Consider the following 23444-nt stretch of genomic DNA (forward strand, 5'->3'; position numbering starts at 1 on the left):
TCCCCCTTCTCCCTGTACTGAAATCCAAACCCATCACACCATTTCTTTCCTCCACTGTCAGTTTTCTCCCTCCCTCTGCTCTAGCTGGGTTCAGTTCTCCAGCCCCTGTTTGCAGAGTGAGAATAAAATCAATGAATCAATCATTTTCTCTCCAGGTAAGTGGGACCTGAAGCCCCGCCCACTGTTGTGTCACCAAGATGACCGCACATGCGCTCTGCTCCCCGCTCAACCAAGATGGCGTCGTTAAACTTGGTTTGTTCCCGGGAAAAAGCCTCAGAGCAGCAAACGCTGGATCTGGAGGTTCTTATTCGGGGATTGCGGCCTACACCAGGTGTTTTGGAACCTTCTCCGCCCACCTGCTGCAAAAGTAGCTCCAACACTCGCACAACTCCCAGCAAAGTGATACTGCGCATGCTCCAGATACAGTCCAACTCCGCGCCTGCGCACTGGGCCCCTCCGGTGTGATTCGGGCACATTCACTCCCGTGGGGAATGTTGGGTAACATGTCATGCTGATTGAAAAATAATTCTCTATGACCATATTGAGATGAAATTAATGAAAAATTCAATCAGAAACCCAGGTTCAAGGGTCCTCTGCTATGCTGCAGTCCCGGAAATGATTAATTCAGTCGAATTCAATCCCTGCAGTTCACAAATAAAAACAAGAAATAGTCATAGAGTCGTACAGCATAGAAACAGGCCCTTCGGCCCACCACGTCCATGCCGACCATAATGCCTATCTATACTAATCCCACCTGCCTGCATTAATTCCATATCCCTCTATGCCTTGCTCATTCAAGTACCTGCCCAGATGCCTCTTCAATGTCGCTGCTGTTCCTGCCTCCATCACCTCCTCAGGCAGCTCATTCCAGATGCCCACTATACTTTGTGTGAAAAATTTACCCCTTGAAATCTCCTCCCTCTCACCTTAAATCTATGCCCTCTAGTTTTAGTTACCCCTACCATGGGAAACAGACTCTGGCTATCTACCCTATCTATGCCTCTCATAATTTTATATATCTCTATCATGTCCCCTCTCAGCCTCCTTCGCTCCAGGGAAAACAGACCCAGCCTTTCCAATCTCTCTTTATAACTCAAGCCCTCCAAACCAGGCAATATCCTTGTGAATCTTTTCTGCACCGTCTCTAGCTTAATCACATCTTTCCTGTAGTGCAGCAACCAGAACTGCACACACTACTCCAAATGCAGCCTAACCAACGTTATGTACAACTGTAACATGATGTCCCAACTCTTGTACTCAATGCCTCGGCCGATGAAGGCAAGCATGCCATACGCCTTCTTCACCACCCTATATACCTGTGTTGCCACTTTCAGGGAACTATGTACTTGCACCCCAAGGTCTCTCTGCTCAACAACAATCGCAAGGGCCCTGCCATTCACTGCATATGTCCTGCCCTGGTTTAACTTCCCAAAATGCATCACTGCGCACTTGTCTGCATTAAATTCCATTTGCCACTCCCTTGCCCACTTTCCCAGTTGATCTATTTGCTGTTGTAACCTTAGACAACCCTCTTCACTGTCCACTATACCAGTAATTTTGGTGTCATCTGCAAACTTACTTATCATGCCCCTTATATTCACATCCAAGTCATTAATAATAATGACAAACAACAGAGGGCCCAGCACCGATCCCTGCGGCACACCACTGGTCACCGGCCTCCAATCTGAAAAACAACCCTCCACTACCACCCTCTGCCTCCTATCACCAAGCCAATTTTGTATCCAATTTGCTAGCTCACTCTGGATCCCATGTGTTCGAACCTTCTGGACCAACCTACCATGTGGGACCTTGTCAAAAGACTTGCTAATGCCCATGTAGACAACGTCCATCACCCTGCCCTTGTCAATCCTCTTGGTCACCTCCTCGAAAAGCTCAATCAAATTCGTGGATATGATTTCCCACGCACAAAGCGATGCTGGAAATACTGTGGAGAAAAGCAGAGTCTACATTTCAGGTCAGTGATCCTTCATCAGAACTGGCAGATATTAGAAATGTAAAAGGTTTTAAATAAGTAAAGCAGGGGTGGGCAAGAGATAACAAAAGAGAAGGTTTTGATAGGGCAATGTCGCAGAGAATAACTGACCAGAAGGTCATGGAGCAAAGGCAAACGGTATGTTAATGGTGTGCTGAAAGAGAAAGCATCAGTCCAGAGAGGGTGTTGATTGACTGGAAAGCTCAAAGCACTTCAAGCAAAACGTTTAAAAAATTTTAAAAAACAGAAACAGTGGGTAGGCACAGTAGAAAAAACTGAACACACTAAAAAACCTAAAATAAAATAACCAAATAAAAAAGAAAAAATAACTAAACAAGCCAAAAGACTTGCAGGTTGATAGGTAAATTGGCCATTATAAATTGTCACTAGTATAGGTAGGTGGTAGGGAAATATAGGGACAGGTGGGGATGTTTGGTAGGAATATGGGATTAGTGTAGGATTAGTATAAATGGGTGGTTGATGTTCGGCACAGACTCGGTGGGCCGAAGGGCCTGTTTCAGTGCTGTATCTCTAATCTAAAAAAAAATAAAAAGGGGGTGCCCGTCATGCTCTGAAATGATTGAATTCAGTGTTCGCAGGTGGCAGTTCACAGGTGTACTCACTGGTGTGTCAGCAATTGAATCACAGAATATAGAATTGTGACAGTGCAGAAGGAGGCCATTCGGCCCATTGTGTCTGCCCCGTCTCTGTGAATGAACATTTCACCTAGTGTATTTTCTCCGTACCTCTGGACATTCTTCCTTTTCAGACAACAGTCTAATTCGCTTTTGAATGCTTCAATTGAACCTGCCTGTACTACACTCTCAGGCAGTGCATTCCACTTGCATAACCACTTGCTGCATGAAGAAGTTTTTCATCAGGTCACTTCTGCTTTTACCAATTATTTTAAATCTGTGCCCTCTCATTCTCGATCCTTTCATGAGTGGGAACAGTTTCTCCCCGTCTATTTTGTCCAGACCCCTCATGATTATAAATACCTCTATCAAATCTCCTCTCACTCTTCTCTTCTCCAAGGAAAACATTCTCAATTTCTCCAATCTATCTTCATAACTGAAGTTCCTCATCCCTGGAATCATTCTTGTGAATCTTTGCTAAACCGTCTCTAACACCTTCACATCCTCTCTAAAATGCGGCACCCCAAACTGGATGCAATACTCCAACTGAGGACGAATTAGTGTCAGAATGAAGTTCAACATAACCTCCTTGGTCTTGTACTCTATTCTCCTATTAATAAAGCTCAGGATACTGTGTGCTTCATTAACCACACTCTCAATCTGTCCTGTCACCATCAATGAGTTATGCACATATACACCCAGATCCGTCTGCTTCTGCACCCCCTTTATTTTATATTGTTTCTCATTTTCTTCCTTCCAAAATGTGTCACTTCATATTTCTCTGTATTGAACGTCATCTGCCATCTGTCTGTGACATTTGTCACAGACCTATATTTATTTTTCTCCTCGGACTAAAAACAGTGTGTGCACCTTGAAGACGTTGTTAAAAACAGTGCACCTTTAAGGGAGAGAACGTTCTGGAGAGACAGTGTGCCACAGCTGCATTTTTTGTTACCCTGGGCAACAGCAGGAGAGAACAAAGATCAAAGAACAGTACAGCACAGGAACAGACCATTCGGCCCTCCAAGCCTGTGCCGATCATGATGCCTGTCTAAACTGAAACCTTCTGCACTTCCGGGGACCGTATCCCTCTATTCCCATCCTATTCATGTATTTGTCAAGATGCCTCTTAAACGTCGCTATCGTACCTGTTTCCACCACCTCTCCCGGCAGCAAGTTCCAGGCACTCACCACCCTCTGTGTAAAGAACTTGCCTCGCACATCCCCTCGAAACTTTGCCCCTCTCACCTTAAACCTATGTCCCCTAGTAACTGACTATTCCACCCTGGGAAAAAGCTCCTGACTATCCACTCTGTCCATGCCACTCATAACTTTGTAAACCTCTATCATGTCGCCCCTCCACCTCCGTCGTTCCAGTGAAAACAATCTGCGTTTATCCAACCTCTCCTCATAGCTAATACCCTCCAGACCAGGCAACATCCTGGTAAACCTCTTCTGTACCCTCTCCAAAGCCTCCATGTCCTTCTGGTAGTGTGGCGACCAGAATTGTATGCAATATTACAAGTGTGGCCTAACTAAGGTTCTGTACAGCTGCAGCATGACTTGCCAATTTTTATACTCTATGCCCCGATCGATGAAGGCAAGCATGCCGTATGCCTTCTTGACTACTTTATCCACCTGCGTTGCCACTTTCAGTGATCTGTGGACCTATATGCCCAGATCTCTCTGCCTGTCAATACTCGTAAGAGTTCTGCCATTTACTGTATACTTCCCACCTGTATTTGACCTTCCAAAATGCATTCCATCACATTTTATTTTATTCATTCATGGGATGTGGGCGTCACTGGCTATGCCAGCATTTATTGCCCATCTCCAATTGCCCTTGAGAAGGTGGTGGTGAGCTGCCTTCTTGAACCGCTGCAGTTCATGTGAGGTAGGCACACCCACAGTGCTGTTAGGAAGGGAGTTCCAGGATTTTGACCCAGCGACAGTGAAGGAACGGCGATATTCTTCCAAGTCAGGATGGTGTGTGACTTGGATGGGAAGTTGCAGGTGGTGATGTTCCCATGCATCTGCTGCTCTTGTCCTTCGAGGTGGGAGGGGTCGCGGGTTTGGAAGATGCTGTCTAAGGAGCCTTGGTGCATTACTGCAGTGCATCTTGTAGATGGTACACACTGCTGCCACTGTGCGTCGGTGGTGGAGGGAGTGAATGTTTGTGGATGGTGTGCCAATCAAGCGGGCTGCTTTGTTCTGGATGGTATCGAGCTTCTTGAGTGTTGTTGGAGCTGCACCCATCCAGGCAAGTGGAGAGTATTCCATCACACTCCTGACTTGTGCCTTGTAGATGGTGGACAGGCTTTGGGGAGTCAGGAGGTGAGTTACTCGCCGTAGGATTCCTAGCCTCTGACCTGCTCTTGTAGCCATGGTATTAATATGACTACTCCAGTTCAGTTTCTGGTCAATGGTAGCCCCTAGGATGTTGATAGTGGGGGATTCAGCGATGGTAATGCCATTGAATGTCAAGGGGAGATGGTTAGATTCTCTCTTGTTGGAGATGGTCATTGCCTGGCACTTGTGTGGTGCGAATGTTGCTTGCCACTTATCAGCCCAAGCCTGGATATTGTCCAGGTCTTGCTGCATTTTTCCATGGACTGCTTCAGTGTTTGAGGAGTTGCAAATGGTTCTGAACATTGTGCAATCATCAGCGAACATCCCCACCTCTGACCTTATGATTGAAGGAAGGTCATTGATGAAGCAGCTGAAGATGGTTGGACCTACGACACTACCCTGAGGAACTCCTGCAGTGATGTCCTGGAGCTCAGATGATTGACCTCCAACAACCACAGCCATCTTCCTTTGCGCTAGGTATGACTCCAACCAGCAGAGAGTTTTCCCCCTGATTCCCATTGACTCCAGTTTTGCTAGGGCTCCTTGATGCCATACTCGGTCAAATGCTGCCTTGATGTCAAGGGCAGTCACTCTCACCTCACCTCTTGAGTTCAGCTCTTTTGTCCATGTTTGAACCAAGGCTGTAATGAGGTCAGGAGCTGAGTGGCCCTGGCGGAATCCAAACTGAGCAGGTTATTGCTCAGCAAGTGCTGCTTGATGGCACTGTTGATGACACCTGCCATCACTTAACTGATGATTGAGAGTAGACTGATGGGGCGGGTTGGACTTGTCCTGCTTTTTGTGTACAGGACATACCTGGGCAATTTTCCACATTGCCGGGTAGATGCCAGTGTTGTAGCTATACTGGAACTGCTTGGCTAGCGGTGCGGTAAGTTCTGGAGCACAGGTCTTCAGTACGATTGCCGGAATATTGTCGCGACCCATATCTTTTGCAGTATCCAGTGCCTTCAGTTGTTTCTTGATATCACGCGGAGTGAATCAAATTGTCTGAAGTCTGGCATCTGTAATGCTGGGGACTTCAGGAGGGGTCCAGATTAAACTCCATCTGCTATTTCTCCGCCCAAGTCTCCAACCGATCTATATCCTGCTGTATCCTCTGACAATCCTCATCACTATCCGCAACTCCACCAAACTTTGTGTCGTTCGCAAACTTACTAATCAGACCAGCTACACTTTCCTCCAAATCATTTATTTATACTACAAACAGCAAAGGTCCCAGCACTGATCCCTGCAGAACACCACTAGTCACAGCCCTCCATTCAGAAAAGCACCTTTCCACTGCTCCACTCTGTCTTCTATGACCGAGCCAGTTCTGTATGCATCTTGCCAGCTCACCTCTGATCCCGTGTGACTTTTTGTACCAGTCTGCCATGAGGGACCTTGTCAAAGGCTTTACTGAAGTCCATGTAGACAACATCCACTGCCCTTCCTTCATCAATCATCTTCGTCACTTCCTCAAAAAATTCGATTAAGTTAGCGAGGTCACATGTTTCTACTTGGCTGTGGATGGAACTAGCAGAAACTGGCTGAAACCAGTTAGTTCTGAGGAGACATTCCAGCGAGACCTACTGAAGAAAAAAGGAGCTGTTTATTCTCTCAGCAAAAATTCTACAAGGAACTACAAGCCAAGTTAATTCCCTGAGTAAAGAAGGAAAACCTTTTTTTCAAGACACCCTTTGTATTGCTGTGCTCATCTTTCAAAGAACTGTTTCATGCTTGCTGCAGCTGAAGAGGTGAATGCCTATCTACTGAAGGACTACTTTCATCAAATCCGGATGAACACTTCGAGTGACCTCTGATTATTTTTTACATTAGATGACCTCATCCATCAGGAACATAACCTACAAAAACTTACTTATTTTATTTATTCTTAAGAGACAGCTAATTTTTAAAAACTCCACTTTTAAAACCAGTTAACTGTTAGTTTTTTTGAGTGTATGTGTATGAATGTAGGAGTTAGGTTAAAATAAGAAGTTATAAGGTCTTTAGACATAAGTTTACCTTAATAGTGTTTAAGATTTAGTTTTTTTTAACAAATAGTTAATTTGTTGTTGTCTAAAGATACCTGGTTTGGTCTGTTTCATTATCGGGTTACTGGAGTGTTTAATTTGGCTATTTTCAATTGCGTGTGAAAGCTTAATAATATGCTGCGACCTATGGAGTGATGGGACTGAATTAGCAGTGCATTGCTCCTGCCACGGTCGTAACATACTTAATGGGCAACTCTTTCCAGCATCAGAATCAGATTAATTCGGGAGCTCACATTTGGAATCATATTAATTACTCGTCTCTGAGATAACACATAAACTGGGTTCTTGCATCTGGAATCAAATTAATTGCTCTCGCGTCTGGGATCATATTACTTGGAAACGCGATTGTTGGGATCCAAATCTAATGCCAATTACAAAAAAAAGGAACAGGTTTCTTGTATAATAAAGTACAGTCTATATCATTTTAATGGAATTAACGGTTGCAGCAGAATCTCTGGGTAAGGAGAATGTTTCCCTCAGTGACTTGATAACTTTAACTAAGAATAAACTAAAAGAACTGGTGGCAAACTTGGGATTAGAATTGAAATCAGGTGCCAAAAAAGCAGTGGTAATTGACCTAATAGCCCAACTTCTGGAATTAGAAGAAGAAGAAGAAGAAGACGACGAAGAACAGGAAGGTAGTAAGTCAAAGAGTGATGCAGTGGAATTGGCTAAAGTTCAGTTACAGTTGAGGCAACTGGAGCTTCAATAGGAAACAGAAAAAGAATAGCAATAAGAAAACTTGAGGCTGAAAAAAAGGAATGGGAGAAAGAGAGGGAATTTGGGCTAAAAGAAAAGGAACAAGGACAAAGGGGTGGTCTTGACTCCAGGGAAAATTCGGGTCAGGAAGAATCTGAATTCAGCCCAGGACCCAGCAAAAAGCTGTTTAAATTTGTACAAGCTCTTCCTAAGTTTGAGGAAAGGGATGTAGAGGCATTTTTCATATCTTTTGGAAAAAAATAGCCAAACAGATGAAGTGACTGAAGGAAAGCTGGACACTTCTTATGCAAAGCAGGTTGGTAGGTAGAGCTCATGAGGTTCATGCCGTGCTTCCTGAAGAGGCTTCTGAAATTATGACATGGCAAAAAAGACTATTCTCACTGCGTATGAGTTAGTCCCTGAAGCTTACCATCAGAAGTTTCAGAATTTATGGCGATTGGCTGGGCAGGCACATGTAGAATTTGAGATGGTGCTTCGAGAATTGTGAATAAGCCAAAACCTTTTGTCTGTTACCCCTATAAACCTGAGAAGAATAGAAAATGGGAGAGTGAAAGGAAGGCAAGTAGCTGGGGACAAGAAGGAACAGCTGGGAATGCCCCAGGATCACCTCCTCAGGCCAGAAAGGAAGGTGCTGAGGGTATAAGTGAGGTTCGCAAGCTGAAGTGTTATCATCGCCACAAAACGTGTCATCTTCATTCAGTATGCTGGAAATTGTGAGCTAAACCCATAGACCTTGTTGGGGTACACAAAGTTAATGCAGAGGAAAAAGACTCTGACTGACAGTATAGCAAACCAGGCTATAGCTTTAACGGCAGCCGTAAAACCAGATTTAAAAAACTAAAGAGAATGTAGAGGTTAAGAATAAGATACCCAAAAGTTGTAACGAATTTTTGTCAAAGGGGAAAGTCACTCCATATTATTTAAGTGAAGCAGGAAAACCTATTATTATACTCAGGGATACAGGAGCAACCCAAACATTTTTTCTGGGGAAAGATATAAAGTTTCCACCAGAGAGCACCTTGAATGCTAAAGGTTTAGTTAATGGAATTGGCGGGGAGTATATACCCGTACCATTATATAGAGTACGCCCAGAGAGTGACTTAATATCTGGGATGGTAACTGTAGGAATTGTCCACAGTTTGCCAGTAGAGGGAATTGATCTACTCCTAGGAAATGATTTGGTATCAGTTTCTCCTATAATTGCAGAGGAACCAAGTGAAGTTAGGGAAACGGACCAATTGCAGGAACAAGTTCCAGGAATATTTCCTGCGTGTGTAGTCAACCGAGCAATAGATAAACAGGATCCACTGTCGGAGGTAAAAATGGCACCATTAGATAGCCAAGTATCTGAAACCTTATTTGGGGATTTCGATAATCCAAATAAGATGTTTATAGAAATGCTATAGAGGGAGTGCAGCGAAGGTTTACCAGACTGATTCCTGGGATGGCGGGACTGACGTCTGAGGAGAAATTGAGTCAGTTAGGATTATATTCGCTGGAGTTCTGAAGAGTTCAGAAGATCGCATAGAAACCTATAAAATTCCAACAGAACTTGACAGAGTAGATGAAGGAAGGATGTTCCCGATGGTGGGAGTCCAGAACCAAGGGTCAAAGAACAAAGAAAATTACAGCACAGGAACAGGCCCTTCGGCCCTCCAAGCCTGCGCCGATCCAGATCCTCTATCTAAACATGTTGCCTATTTTCTAAGGGTCTGTATCTCTTTTCTTACTGCCTATTCATGTATCTGTCTAGATACATCTTAAAAGACGCCATTGTGCCCGCATCTACCACCTCCGCTGGCAACGCGTTCCAGGCAACCACCACCCTCTGCGTAAAGAACTTTCCACGCATATCCCCCCTAAACTTTTCCCCTTTCACTTTGAACTCGTGTCCTCTAGTAATTGAATCCCCCACTCTGGGAAAAAGCCTCTTGCTATCCACCCTGTCTATACCTCTCATGATTTTGTACACCTCAATCAGGTCCCCCCTCAACCTCCGTCTTTCTAATGAAAATAATCCTAATCTACTCAACCTCTCTTCATAGCTAGCGCCCTCCATACCAGGCAACATCCTGGTGAACCTCCTCTGCACCCTCATAGTCTAAGGATACGGGGTAAGCCTTTCAGGACTGAGATGAGGAGAAATTTCTTCACCCAGAGAGTGGTGAGCCTGTGGCATTCGCTACCACAGAAAACAGTTGAGTCCAAAACATTGAATGTTTTCAAAAAGGAGTTAGAAATAGCTCTTGGATCTAAAGGGATCAAAGGGTATGGGGCGAAAGCTGGAACAGGCTACTGAGTTGGATGATCAGCCATGATCATAATGAATGGCAGAGCAGGCTCGAAGGGCCAAATGGCCTACTCCTGCTCTGATTTTCTATTTTTCTATGTTTAACAGATCTTCTATAATTGCAGCTCAGCAAGCTGATCCAGAGATATATTGAATAGCACAGACAACTCTGACATAAGCTGAGTTGAAAGGAGTTCCGGAAGGCTGTTATATGAAACAGGGTTTTTAGGAGGAAATGGAGACCGCCTCATTGACCTGCAGAAAAAGTCTGGACTGTTGTTCAAAAGAGAGTAGTACCACCTAAATATCGCCAAGGATTATTAAGGTTAACACATGACATTGCTTTTGCAGGTCATAGGGGAATTCGGAAGACCAGATCATGCATAAGCCAACATTATTACTTACCAGGTCTTACAAAGGATGTGAGACAATTCTGTAGGACATGCCATACCTGTCAAATGGAGGGAAAACCACAACCTACCATAAAACCGTCACCACTAGTTCCCATACCAGTGATTGAGGAACCATTTTGGTCGACTGTGTAGGACTCTTGCCAAAAGCAAAAGCGGGGCAACAATACTTACTACCATGGATATGGCTACTCGATTTCCAGAGACCATTCCTTTGAGGACAATTACTGCTAAAATTGTAATCGAAAAGTTAACCCAATTCATTATGAGATAGGCTTACCACTTGAAGTTCAATCGGATCAACTTGCTAATTTCATATCTAAGATATTTCAAGAAGTCATGGGCAATTTGGGGATGAGACAGTTGAAATCTTCAGCATATCACCCACAGTTACAGGGAGCTTTAGAGAGATTTCACCAAACTCTCAAAACAATGATTAGAACTTGCTGTCACAAATATCCACATGACTGGGATAAAGGACTAGACTTTCTTTTATTTGCCACCAGAGACTCATCGAATGAGTCTACAAGCTTCAGTCCTTTTGACTGGTTTACGGGCATGAAGTAAGAGGTCCTCTAAAACTTATAAAAGACAGATTCTTGGAACAAAAGAATGAATCTTCGATACTAGACTATGTATCTGTGTTCCAGGAAAGGCTCACAAAAGTCTGCAGTGTAGCTCAGGAACACCTTAAAGCATCCCAAGCCAATATGAAAAAATGGACAGACAATGCAAAAGCCCGTGATTTCCAACCAGGGGATGAAGTATTAGTGTTGTTACCATTACATGGAGAACCATTAAAAGCACGGTTCAGTGGCCCATATTCTTTCTTTCTTTTCTTTTGGGCCTCCTTATCTCGAGAGACAATGGATACGCGCCTGGAGGTGGTCAGTGATTATGGAGTGACCTCTCCATGGCGCATGCCTGGGCAAATTTATGGAGGTTGAGAGTTGCCCAGTCGTCAAAACCCCCCTCTCGGCCTTTCTGGTGGGGTCCAAAGGAGTGCAGGACACGACGTTTGGCACCAGTATGGCTGCAGGAACTGCCGGAAACATGCCAAAGGTGACACATGACCGCCTACGGGGTTCCGCTCCGGATTTTCTGTTAGGGTTTACTCCCTTAGCCTTGGTCTCTCCCAAGACGCCCACAAGGCAGTGGGGTTGTTGGGGCCCCTACACAGGTGTAGGATGGTAGTGGCCCATATAGAGTGATCAAAAGAGTGGGTAAGGTAGATTACTTGATTGACACCCCTGATTGCCGGAAGAAGAACCGGTTGTGGCCATATCAATATGTTAAAGCAATATTACCACAGGGAGGTGGATAAGCCAATACAGGTATGTCAGGTAATTGAGATGGTTGAGAAGGAAAAGGATAGTGAGGATGAGACAGAAGCAGGCCTAGAAAATTCTCAGATTGAACCTCCAACTATCAGATTAGTGAATACAGAATGGCTTGGAAAATTGGATAACATGCTTTTGCTTTGCGAGGTAAAACAACATGAAGTCCTAACCAGGCTTTTCACAACATTTCAAAGAGTTTGTAGGGATAAGTCAGTATGTACAACCGTAGCCACACATGATGTGGATCTAGGGAGGAACCATTTCTTTAAAATAACATCCTTGCCACTTAGGTCCAGACAGACAGGCCCAAGTGAAAGCAGAGGCCCAATGCATGCTGGAGGGCAGCCTAGTTGAGCCTAGTCAGAGTGGCTGGAATTCGCCAGCGGTCTTGATGCCTAAACATGGTGGGATGGTCCAAATTTGCATATACTATAGAAAAGTAAGTGCGGTGGCAAAGGCAGACTCATAGAAAGTTTAAGGCACAGAAAGAGGCCACTTGGCCCATCGTGTCTTTGCCTGCCGAAAAACGATCCACCTGTTCTAATCCCACCTTCCAGCATTTGGTCCATAGCCCTGCAGATTATGACACTTGAGGTGCATATCCAGACTCCTTTTGAATAAGTTGAGGGTCTCTGCCACATCTACCCTTTCAGGCAGTGGGTTCCAGACCATCATCACCCTCTGGGTGAAAAAGTCTTTCCTCATCTCCTCTCTAATTTTTCTACTAATCACTTTAAATCTATGCCCCCTCGTCACTGACCTCTCTGCTATGGTGAATAGACCCTTCACCTCCACTCTATCCAGGCCCCTCAAAATTTTATACATTTCAATCAGATTTCCCCTTAGCCTTCTCTGTTCCAAGGAGAACAACCCCAGCCTATCCAATCTTTTCTCATAGCTGCATTTTTCCAGTCCTGGCAACATCCTCGTAAATCTCCTCTGTACCCTCTCGAGTGCAATCCTTTCTGTAATGAGGTGACCAGAACTGTGCACAGTACTCAGGTTGTGGCCTAACCAATGAGTTATACAGTTCCAGAATAACCTCCCTGCTCTTGTATTCTGTACCTCGGCTAATAAAGGAAAGGATTCCATATGCTGCCTTAACCACCTTATCAACCTGTCCTGCTACCTTCAGGGATCTGTGGACATTCACTCCAAGGTCCCTTATTTCCTCTGTACTTCTCAGTATTTCCCCATTAATCGTGTATTCCTTTGCCTTGTTTCAAAGGTATCACCTCACACTTCTCCAAGTTGAATACCATTTGCCCCTTTTCTGCCCATCTGACCAGACCATCAATATCTTCCTGCAGCCTACAGCTATCCTCCTCACTATCCAACACACGGCCAATCTTTGTGTTATCTGTAAACTTCTTGATCATGCCCCCATATTTATGTCCAAATCGTTAATATACACCACAAAAAGCAGGGCACCCAGTACTGAGCCCTACAGAACGCCACTGGAAACAGCCGTCCATCGCTAAAACAGCCGTCCACAATTACACTTTGTTTCCTGCCACTGAGCTAATTTTGTATCCACCTTGCTGCATTTCCCTGGATCCCATGGGATTTTAGTTTTAACCAGTCTGCCGTGTGGGACTTTGTCAAAAGCCTAGCTAAAATCCATGTAGACCACATCAACTGCACTACCCTCATCTATCTTCCTTGTTACTTCTTCAAAAAATGTGATCAAGTTTGTCAAACAAGATCTTCCCTTAACAAATCTATGCTGACTATCCTTGATTAACCTGTGCCTTTCTAAGTGATAGTTTATCCTGTCTCTCAGAATAAATTCCAATAATTTGCCCACTATTGAGGTTAGACTGACTGGGCTGTAATTATTCGGTCTATCCTGGGCTCACTTTTTAAACAGAGGTACAAGGTTAGCAATTCTCCAATCCTCCAGCACCACACCTGTATCCAGTGAAGACTGGAAAATGATGGTCAGACCCTCTGCTATATCCTCTCTTGCTTCTTTTAACAGCCTAGGATACATTGTTTCTGGCCTAGCTGTGATATCATACTGCCACGTATCTATCTGTACCCTCAGCTCATCTGCTTTATTTGCTATATTGTTAAAACATTTTCTAACCCTCATTTCCTCTGTGTTGCAGACTCATCCATTAATTTTCCGCCTTCCATTTTCATTTCTAATTTTGTCCCAACTGAGTCTACCCTCAGGTCCCCATCCCCCTGCCAAATTAGTTTAAACCCTCCCTAACAGCACTAGTAAAATGTCCCGCAACGAATTCAGTCCCGGCTCTGTTCAGGTGCAACCCGTCCGGCCTGTACAATTCCCATCTCCCCCAGAGCTGGTCCCAACATCCCAGGAATCTGAAGCCCTCCCTCCTGCACCATCTTTCCAGCCATGCATTCATCTGTCTTATCCTTTTATTTCTAGACTCACTTGCACGTGGCACTGGGAGTAATCTGGAGATTACTACTTTTGAGGTCCTGCTTGCTAATTTCTTACCCAGCTCCCTAAATTCTGACTGCAAGACCACATTCCACCTCTTTCTACCTATGTCAGTGGTTTCAATGTGGACCACGACTGCTGGCTGTTCACCCTCCCCCTTCAGGATGCTCTGCAGCCGCTCAGTGACATCCTTGACCCTGGCACCAGGGAGGCAACACACCATCCTGGATTCACGTCTGCGGCCAGAAAAACGCCTATCTGTTCCCCTGACTATTGAATCACCTATGGCTCTTCCAGTCTTCCCTAATACCGCCCCCCCATGCAGCTGAACCACTCATGGTGTCATGGACTTGGCTCTGTCTGCACTCCCCAGGTGAAGCATCACTTTCCTCAGTTTTCAGAACTGAATACCTGGTGGAGAGTGAGATGCACTCAGGGGTTTCCTGCACTACCTGCCTGATTCTTTTTGACTGTCTGGTGGTCACCCATTCCCTCTCTCCCTGCATACTCTTAAGCTGTAGGGTGACTACATCTATAAACGTGCTTTCCACGTAGCTCTCATCCTCATGAATGCATCACAGTGTCGCCAGCTGCCGCTTAAGGTCCAAAACCCGGAGCTCAAACTGCTTCAATTGATGACACTTCCTGCACAAATGGTTCTCCAGGATAGGGAAATCATCCTGGAGCTCCCACACAGCACAGGAGGTGCACTCTCGAGGTTGAAGCAACCCTGCCTTCCTTTATTTATTAGTTGACCCTTTGCTACTGCTAAAAAAACCTTACCAATACTACAACAACTTAGAATTATTAATAAAACCTTACTGGTGCGATAAATCCTACTAAAAATCATTACAGTTCACTAGTTAAAATAAACCTTACTCAAAAAAAACAGCTATACTCACTTGTTCCTTATTATTGAGCAATTTACACATGCACTCTAACAGTAATGTACTAACCCAGCAATTTAGAGTTATTCCTTAACCGCAGTTACTCACCAACCAATCACCTTGCAGCTTTTCTGTGACGTCACTGCTCACTTTGTTTTCAAACTCCGGTGCACCTGGACTCCTCTCCGCTGCTCTCCCGGAAGGTAAGTGCTCTAGGCCATGATCCTCGGGATCTATTTATCGACTCCCCGCTCCATGTTCTTCCTGCTGGTCCCCACCTCTCCCAGAATGTAACTGCTCTAGGCCGTGATCCTCAGGCTCTATTTATCTGCTCCCTACAGTGTTCTTCCTACAGGTCTGCTCCTATCCGCTGCTCTCCTGAAAGGTAATACTCCTACCCAGTTTCACATTTAGAAGACTGTATGGACAGAGTGGGCAACACCATGTGTCTTAAAGAGATAAATGCGTTCGAGGGATACTGTCAAATTCCTCTGACACCCCAAAATAAAGAAAAGTCAGTTTTTGTTACATTGACGGGGTTTTTCAGCATCAAATGATACCACACAGGTTAGGGGGTACTCAAGAAACTTCTCAGAGAATAGTGAATCCAGTAGTGGCCAGTGTTCCTAGCTGTGCAGTTCACCTGACTGAGGTGATGGACAATAGGGACACTTGGAAGGAAAACATGAAACAATTGGGAGATTATGTTTGGAAGGTTGCAATGGGCTGAATTGGACAACCTTTGTAAAAATGTAAAGTCAATGTTTTGATGGAGTTTACTGTTGTTACAGCCTTATCATTTTGAAAGGGCAACTAAACCTGAGGGTCAATGTGAGGTTATCCACTTTGGTAGGAGGAATAGATGTGCAGAGTATTTCTTAAATGGTAAGAGATTAGGAAATGTAGATGTACAAAGAGACCTGGGTGTCCTTGTCAATAAGTCACTGAAAGCTAACATGCAGGTGCAGCAAGCAATTAGGAAGGCTAACGGTATGTTCGCCTTTATTGTAAGAGGATTTTAATACAGGAGTAGTGAAGTCTTGCTGCAATTGTATAGAACCTTGCTTAGACTGCACCTGGAGTACTGTGTGCAGTTTTGGTCCACTTACCTTAGGAAGGATATTATTGCCATAGATGGAGTGCAACGAAGGTTCACCAGACTTGTTCCTGAGATGGCGGGTCTGTCCTATAAAGAGAGATTGGGGAAACTGGGCCTGTATTCTCTAGAGTTTTGAAGAATGAGAGATGATCTCATTGAAAGCTACAAGATATTAAAAGGGATAGACAGGGTAGATGTATCTAAGATGTTTCCCCTGGTTGGGGTGTCTAGAACCAGGGGACACTATTTTAAAATAACGGGGAAGCCACTTAGGACAGAGATGAGGAGAAATTTCTTTACTCAGAGGGTTGTGAATCTTTGGAATTCTCTACCCCAGAGGGCTGTGGAAGTTCAGTCATTGAGTATGTTTAAAGCAGCGATGGACAGATTTCTAAATACCAATGACATATGGGGATATGAGGATAGTGTGGGAAAAAGGCATTGAAGTGGATGATCAGCCATGATCATATTGAATGGCAGGGCTGGCTCGATGTGCTGAATGGCCTACTCCTGCTCCTATGTTCCTGTGCAAAATTGTATATATTCTGGGGAAAAAACAATGTTATCGCCAACGCTTTGTCACAAATTTAACTATGTTAACTTATATGGATGGCAATGCTATAACGAAAATGCTGTGAATTATTAGTAGAGTGAATGGTGTGAGAATGTGAAAAAATATTTGTGTTTTTTCCCATTTTCTTTTGTTTTTGCACCGTAATGAAGCGCATTTTGGGCATGACGTTTCATTTCGCCAAAGGTGGAGGTGTCACGGACCTGTAATTATTTTTCTCCTCGGATTAATAGAGTTCACAAGTGACTGCAGGGCATGTATGCTACTGTTATTGCTGTTGTTAGTCACATCCATGATGAAACCATATTCATTCTGACAGTTGGGATTTATTGCTGAAGTTAACCGGAACATACGAACAGGAGTAGGCCATTCGGTCCCTCGAGCCTGCTCTGCCATTCAACTAGATGATGGCTGATGTTGTGCCTCAACACCATTTTCCTGCATTATCCCCATATCCCTTGATATCTTTAATATCTAGAAATCTATTAATTTTTGTCTTGAATATGCTCAATGACAGCCTCTACAGCCATCTGGCATAGAGAATTCCAAAGATTCACAACCCTCTATAATAACCTCGATAGGGCTGCAGTTTAATATTCTGGATATATGTCAAATAATCAGCTTTGTTTGAAGCACATATTGTAGATTTTTGTCTTTCCCACCTGAGTGTTTTGCATTACCTGATTAGAGCTCAGAAAGGACAATTTGGGGGGAGGATCGTACAAGGCTACTGTCATTGAGGCAATGGTAGGAACATGGGAGAGGTGGGGAAATGCTTACTGTGGGTAGGGGCTGCTGTCAATGATGGGACCTAGAATTATAGAATCACACAGCACAGAAGGGCGGCGCAGTGGTTAGCACCGCAGCCTCACAGCTCCAGGGACCCGGGTTCGATTCCTGGTACTGCCTGTGTGGAGTTTGCAAGTTCTCCCTGTGTCTGCGTGGGTTTTCTCCGGGTGCTCCGGTTTCCTCCCACAAGCCAAAAGACTTGCAGGTTGATAGGTAAATTGGCCATTATAAATTGTCACTAGTATAGGTAGGTGGTAGGGAAATATAGGAACAGGTGGGGATGCTTGGTAGGAATATGGGATTAGTGTAGGATTAGTATAAATGGGTGGTTGATGTTCGGCACAGACTCGGTGGGCCGAAGGGCCTGTTTCAGTGCTGTATCTCTAATCTAAACACAGAGGATGAAGCCCAACAGGAAAATGAACACGATCTGACAACAGAAGGAGGCCCATTATGTCTGTGCCGTTTCTTTAAAGAGCTATTCTGTTAATCGCACTCCCCTTTCCCTGCAATGTTTTTCTTTTACACTTCCCATTTGAAAGTTACTATTGAATCTGCTTTCACTGCCCTTTCAAGCAGTTCATTCCAGATCACAACAACTCACTGAATTAAAAAAACAATCTGTTTAGCCCACTTCCCCTCCCTGGCTTCTTTTGAACCAATTATCTTGAATCTGTGTCTTCTGGTTACCGACCCTCTTGTTTGTGGAAACAGTTTCTCCTGATCTGCTCTATCAAGCTGCCTCTCCTCCTATAATTTTAAACACCTCTATTAAATTTCTTCTTAGAATCATAGAAAGTTTATGGCACAGAAAGAGGCCACTTGGCCCATCGTGTCTGTGCCGACCGAAAAACCATCCACCCAGTCTTATCTCCGCCTTCCATCATTTGGTCCGTAGCCCTGCAGATTACAGCACTTGAGATACATATCCAGGCTCCTTTTGAATGAATTGAGGGTTTCTGCCTCAACTATCTTACAGGTAGTGAGTTGCAGACTCAACCACCCTCTGGGTGAAAAAATGTTTCCTCATGTCCCCTCTAATCTTTCTACCAATCACTTTAAATCTATGCCCCCTCGTCATTGCCCTCTCTACTAAGTAAATAGGCCCTTCACCTCCACTCTGTCCTGGCCCCTTGAAAGTTTGTACATTTCAATCAGATCTCCCCTCTGCTTAACCACCTTTGCTCTCAAGAGAACAATCCCAATTTCTATAGTCTTGCCACATTCTCATCCTGGACATCCAAGGCACAAGGGTTTGGAAAATATTACCAATTTGGAGTGGGAAAAATTGAAAGGGGCCAAGCAGAAAACCCAGTCTCCAACTTTGAATCTTTAGATCTGCTTTGGGAAATGGAATCATAGGAACAAAGGAACATAGGAACAGGAGTAGGCCATTCAGCCCATCGAGCCTGCCCCGCCATTCAATATGATCATGGCTGATCTTCCACTTCAATGCCTTTTTCCCACACTATCCTCATATCCCCTTATGTCATTTAGATTTAGAAATCTGTCAATCTCTGCTTTAAACATACTCAATGACTGAGCTTCCACAGCTCTCTGGGGTAGAGAATTCCAAAGATTCACAACCCTCAGAGTAAAGAAATTTCTCCTCATCTCTGTCCTAAGTGGCTTCCCCGTTATTTTAAAATAGTGTCCCCTGGTTCTAGACACCCCAACCAGGGGAAACATCTTAGATACATCTACCCTGTCTATCCCTTTTAATATCTTGTAGCTTTCAATGAGATCATCTCTCATTCTTCAAAACTCTAGAGAATACAGGCCCAGTTTCCTCAATCTGTCTTCATCAGACAGTCGCGCCATCCCAGGAACAAGTCTGGTGAACCTTCATTGTACTCTCTCTATGACAATAATATCCTGCCTAAGGTAAGGGAACTAAAACTGCACACAGTACTCCAGGTGCGGTCTAAGCAAGGTTCTATACAATTGCAGCAAGACTTCACTACTCCTGTACTCAAATCCTCTTACAATAAAGGCAAACATACCGTTAGCCTTCCTAATTGCTTGCTGCACCTGTATGTTAGCTTTCAGTGACTTATTGACAAGGACACCCAGGTCACTTTGTACATTTACACATTCTAATCTCTTACCATTTAAGAAATACTCTGCATATCTATTCCTTCTACCAAAGTGGATAACCTCACATTTTTCCCATTCACTGGCCGGAATTTTACCCCACCCCAGTGAGCCGGATGGTGGCGGTGGGATGGCATAAAATGGAGCGGGAGGCTCTGGGAGGCCTTCCCAACCCGCTCCTGCCTCCGCCCCACTTTCTGTAGGGTGGTGGGGGGGTAGGGGGGGGGTGGTGAAAAACAGGCTGCCCGCCCCAGGCCAATCAAGGCCCTTAAGTTGCCAATTAACAGCCACTTAAGGGCCTTTGCCCGCCTCCATGGGAATTTTACCCGTGGCATGCGGGCGTCCTGGAGCGCCGGGAAAGGCTGCCTGGTGAGTGTTGGCAGCCTCTCTGCGCTCCGGTGGGGGGGGTGGTGCCCTGACAATCGGGCACAGACCGATTACTGCGGCGAGGCAACCCAAACTTACCTGCACTTCTGGCTCCATGCCCTCAGCTGGGCTGCAGTCCCAGCAGTGTCCACCGCTCCCGGGCGCTGCTGGGACTAAGTTCTGCTGGCCCGATGATTGTCCGGCAGCTCAATGAGACAGGACTTCCTCCCTCAAGTGGGTGGAAGTCCCGCCTCACACAATTAAAGCCTGGGGACCTGTAAAGTGCGGGACAGATCCCTGGCTAGGCAGAAACGGGTTTGTCACCGACTTTTACGCGGTGGCCAGCTCCCGTCTGCCCAACGTAAAATCCAGCCCACTAAGTCTGTTAAAATCCCCTTGAAGCCGTTTGCATCTTCCTCACAACACACATTCCCACCTAGTTTTGTGTCATCTGCGAACTTGGAAATCCTACATTTGGTCCCCACATCCAAATCATTGATATATATTGTGAACAACTGGGGCCCAAGCACTGATCCCTGCGGTACCCCACTAGTCATAGCCTGCCAATGCGAGAATGACCTGTTTATTCCTACTCTCTGCTTTCAGCCTGTTCATCAATCCTTAATCCATGCCAGTATATTTCCTCCTATCCCATGTGCTTTAATTTTGCTAACCAACTTCCTGTAGGGATCCTTAGCAAAAGCCTTCTGAAAATCCAAGTATACCAAGTCCACCAACTTCCATTTATCAATTCTGTTAGTAACATCCTGGAAAATAGTGAATGTAACTCCTTTATTCAAAAAGGGAGGGAGACAGAAAGCAGGAAACTAAAGAAACAGGCCAGTTAGCTTAACATCTGTCGAAGGAAAAATGTTAGAAGTTATTATTAAAGACGGTATGGCTGGGCATTTAGAAATATTCAGGCAGAGTCAACATGGTTTTGTGAAAGGGAAATCATGTTTAACAAATTTATTGAAGTTCTTTGAGGGAGTTACATGTTCTATGGATAAAGGAGAACCGGTGGATGTAATGTACTTAGATTTCCAGAAGGCTTTCGATAACTGCCATTTCAAAGGTTATTGCAGAAAAGAAAAGCTCATGGTGTAGGGGGTAACATGGATAGAAGATTGGTTAGCTAACAGGCAACAGAGAGCAGGGATAAATGGGTCATTTTCTGGTTGGTAAGATGTAATGAGTGGTGTGCTACAGGGATCTGTGCTGGGACCTCAACTTTACACAATTTATATAAATGACTTAGATGAAGGGACCGAAGGTATGGTTGCTAAGTTTGCTGATCATACAAAGGAAAGTAGGAAAGTAAGTTGTGAAGAGGACATAGTGGGGCTACAAAGGGGTGAATAGGAAAAGACCTGGCAAATGGAGTATAATGTGGGAAAGTGGGAAATTGTCCACTTTGGCAGGAAGAATAAAAAAGAAGCCTATTATCTAAATGGTGAGAGATTGCAGAGCTCTGAGATGCAGAGGGATCTGGCTGTCCTCGTGCATGAATTGCAAAAGGAAAACTAATAGTATGTTATTGTTTATCGTGAGGGGAATTGAATACAAAAGTAGGGAGGCTTTGCTTCAGCTATATAGGGCATTGGTGAGACCACATCTGGACAGTTCTGGTCTCCTTATTTAAGGAATGATGTAAATGTGTTGGAGGCAGTACAGAGAAGGTTTACTAAACTAATACCTGGAATGGGCGGGCTGTCTTATGAGGAAATATTGGACAGGCTAGGCTTGTATCAGCTGGAATTTAGAAGAGTAAGAGGTGACTTGATTGAAACATACAAGATCCTGAGGGTTCTTGACAGGATGGATGTGGAAAGGATGTTTCCTCTTGTGGGAGAATCTAAAACCAGGGTCACTGTTTAAAAATAAGGGGTTGCCCATTTAGGACAGAGATGAGGAGAAATTTTTTTCTCTCAGAGGGTTGTGAGTCTTTGGCATTCTCTTCCTCAAAAGGTGGTGGAAGCAGAGTCTTTGACTATTTTTAAGGCGGAGGTAGATAGATTCTTGATAAGCAAAAGTGTGGAAGGTGATCAGAGGTAGGTGGAAATGTGGAATAATTACTTCAGCCATGAACTTATTGAGTGGCGGAGCAGGCTCGAAGGGCCTACTCCTGCTCCTAATTCGTGTGTTTGTATGTTCGTATGTATGTAAAAAACTCCAACAGGTTTGTCAAACATGATTTCCCATTCATAAGTCCGTGTTGACTGTGCCCAATCAGATCATTATTATCCAAGTGTCCATTTATCACATCCTTTAGAATAGATTCTAGCATTTTCCAAATGACTGATGTAAGGCTAACAGGTCTGTAATTCCCCGTTTTCTCTCTCCCTCCCTTCTTAAATAGTGGGATGACATTTGCGACCTTCCAATCTGCGGGAACCATTCCAGAATCTATAGAATTTTGGAAGATGATGCATCCACTATCTCCATAGCTACCTCTTTCAACACTTTGGGATGTAGAATATCAGGTCCTGGGGAATTATCAACCTTCAGCCCCATTAATTTCTCCAATACTACCATCTTACTAATACTAATTTCCTTAAATTCCTCATTCCCCCAAATTCCTCGGATCTCTAATTCTGGGAGATTGATTGTATCTTCCTCAGTGAAGACAGACACAAAGCAATCATTTAGCTTCTCTCCCATTTCTCTATTCCCCATTATAAATCAGGGGTGAACTGCCTGACTGACCAGAGGCAGTCAGGGTACCTTTCCCATCTTTAAGATGCTGGAACATTTACTCTGATGTTATCAGAGAAGTTAACTGATCTGATCCATTGAAAGGATTCTCATTCCTGCACATCAGAAATTAAAACCTAATAGTGGCTTTGGGACAATCAGAATACTTGGTAACAGAGAAGGCACCAAAAGGCAACAAAGGAGACTGCACCAGTTGTAGGAGATAAAAACAGAAAATGTTGGGAATATTCAGCAGGTCTGGCAGCATCTGTGGAGAGAGAAACAGAGTTAATGTTTCAGGTCTGTGATCAGAACTGGTTGTAGGAGAGCTGGTTCACGGTGATATGTATGTGTCTGCAGTGGGCGGGATCAGACTGTCTCCATGTATCCACAATGAATGACCCACCGTTTATTCACTGACATATTGTGGAGTAAAAACAGAAAGTGCTGGAAATACACAGCAGGTCTGGCAGCATCTGTGGAAAGACAAAGAGAGTTAACGTTTCGGGTTTGTTACCTTTCATCAGAGCTGGCAAAGATTACAAATATAGTGGGCTTTGAGCAAGTGAAAGGGGGATAGGGAAGAAGAACTAAAGGGAAGCTGTGTGATAGGCCAGGACAGGAAATATTAAATGACAAAAATGTCATAGAACAAAAGCAATGGAGTGATAATAATTGTAGTAAAGGCAAAGCATTAGTCCAGAGAGAGTGTTAATGGCAGAATAAAGAACAGCTCTGTCCAA

The 23444-nt window shown here is 44.3% G+C and overlaps 1 protein-coding gene across 2 annotated transcripts in view; it reads right to left on the minus strand.

Moving 5' to 3' along the window:
* Positions 1-428, minus strand: part of LOC137351426 (zinc finger protein 229-like) — a 60076-nt gene extending 59648 nt beyond the window's left edge. The window contains exon 1 of one of the 2 annotated variants that reach the window (XM_068015875.1): positions 357-428. The gene's annotated coding sequence lies outside the window, so the exon portion shown is untranslated. Of the gene's footprint in view, positions 1-39; positions 124-356 lie in introns of those variants that run through there. The other variant, XM_068015874.1, reaches the window with a different exon arrangement.
* Between the last annotated feature and the right edge of the window lie 23016 nt (positions 429-23444).

Source organism: Heterodontus francisci, chromosome 36, assembly GCF_036365525.1.
Source record: "Heterodontus francisci isolate sHetFra1 chromosome 36, sHetFra1.hap1, whole genome shotgun sequence".
Taxonomy (NCBI): Eukaryota; Metazoa; Chordata; class Chondrichthyes; order Heterodontiformes; family Heterodontidae; genus Heterodontus; species Heterodontus francisci.